Source organism: Chrysemys picta, unplaced genomic scaffold (assembly GCF_011386835.1).
Source record: "Chrysemys picta bellii isolate R12L10 unplaced genomic scaffold, ASM1138683v2 scaf2929, whole genome shotgun sequence".
NCBI classification, from domain to species: Eukaryota; Metazoa; Chordata; order Testudines; family Emydidae; genus Chrysemys; species Chrysemys picta.
In genome coordinates, this window is record NW_027055631.1 from 5203 (window position 1) to 6914 (window position 1712).

The window sequence follows — 1712 nt, forward strand, 5'->3', positions numbered from 1 at the left end:
CTTAACCTACATGCTTTGCCTTATTTATGAAGGCATTTTTGCATAGTCCACATTATTCGCACAAGAATATATTAAATCTGAATTTGCTGCTTGTGATACTTTCTGCTTAATAAATTACTTGGATTTTTTTTATTTTAAAACTGTGACTATTGGCTCCCAAGCCCATGTATGGGGGTGAGGGGGAAAGTGTTAGTTTGTTAGTGGTGCATAATTCTGTGGGAGCTAGGATTCTGTGGTTTTTGTGGCGCAATGTAGGGCTACTTCCAATTAATGTCAATATTAATTGAAGGACATTGTCAGTAAAATATTTCTCTCCATTTGATCTACATTGAAGTTAACTGATACTGTAATTTTTCTACTCATCTATAAGTAGGCAGTGCGTAACAAATTAAGCAGTAGGATACAATACCTACGTGTTTATTTCTCTGTCTTTGACCAAGTGCCAGGGGAAAGCATGAACACAGTCCCCCACTACCACAAATTATGCAGTCGAGTTTCCCGCATTTGGGGAAATCGCAGGGGTCATCACACCCGCAGTGGAATGGATGAGCCTGGGAAAACCACTTTCATGATCATAGTATCTCCCCTGCCAATACCTATGTGGTAAGATGCAGCTATAGGCACAGTTGGGATGTATGGTACAGCCAAGTTCTTCTCAAATACCAAAGTCCGAGAATCCCTGCTGGAGAGAGCGGCTTGTTGCCATTTTATATAAAGACTAGGAAAACATGATTGTCATACTTGGAATGGCTTAAAATATTTAATAAATAAGTAACCACTATTTCTACCCTACTGTATTTGTTTGCAGAACCTAAGGGCTTGGCTACACGTGCGAGTTAGAGCACCCAGGCGCCCTAGCTCACTACCCGTCCACACTGGCAAGGCACATAGAGCGCTCTGACTCCAGGGCTAGAGCGCTCCTGGTACTCCACCTCAGCGAGATGATTAACACTTGGTGTGCATTGGCTGAAACGCACAGGCATCAGTGTGAACGAGGTGTTGCATTACTGCACTCTGATCAGCCTCCGGAAACTTCCCATAATCCCCTTAAGTCAAGTGGCCACTCTTGTCATTGTTTTGGAATCACTGCAGGCATGCCCATACACCCTTTAAAAGCTCCGTTTCTGACAGCCGGCATGCTTATCTGCTCCGAGACAAAGCAACCATTACTGTGGAATGCTGTATGTGAGAGAGGGAGCAAGGCGGAGGGGAAGGGGGACACAGAGGGGGTTTGCTGCTGTCTGAACTTACAAGACAGCATGCTGACATGCTCTCAGTCCCCCAAAAACCCATTCTCTCTCCCCCCACATACACACAACACACTCCCTGTCACACTCCACTCCACCCCACTCCCCTCATTTGAAAAGCACGTTGCAGCCACTTGCATGCTGGGATAGCTACCACAATGAAGTGCTCTCTGTGGCCATTACAAGAGCTGCTAATGTGGCCACGCCAGTGCGCTTGCAGCTGTCAGATTGCAGCGCTTTTCCTACTGCGCTCTATGAAGGCTGGTTTAACTCAAAGTGCTCTACATTTGCAAGTGTAGCCATGCCCATAATGATTTGAGTGTCTACTCCAGTCAGCATTGGGACCGCATTGTACTGGGCACTGCATAGACGAGTAACACTGTCTTGCCCTGAGAAGTTCAACTCTTATTTTGTTACAACACTCTCTGAACTAGACACCTTCAGTCTGCACTACTTAGCCTTCAG

The 1712-nt window shown here is 45.6% G+C and overlaps 1 non-coding gene across 1 annotated transcript; it reads right to left on the reverse strand.

Moving 5' to 3' along the window:
- Positions 1-443: 443 nt before the first annotated feature.
- Positions 444-600, reverse strand: LOC135980369 (U1 spliceosomal RNA). Its single transcript, XR_010597458.1, has one exon. It is a non-coding gene; the product is annotated as a U1 spliceosomal RNA (small nuclear RNA).
- Positions 601-1712: the final 1112 nt, after the last annotated feature.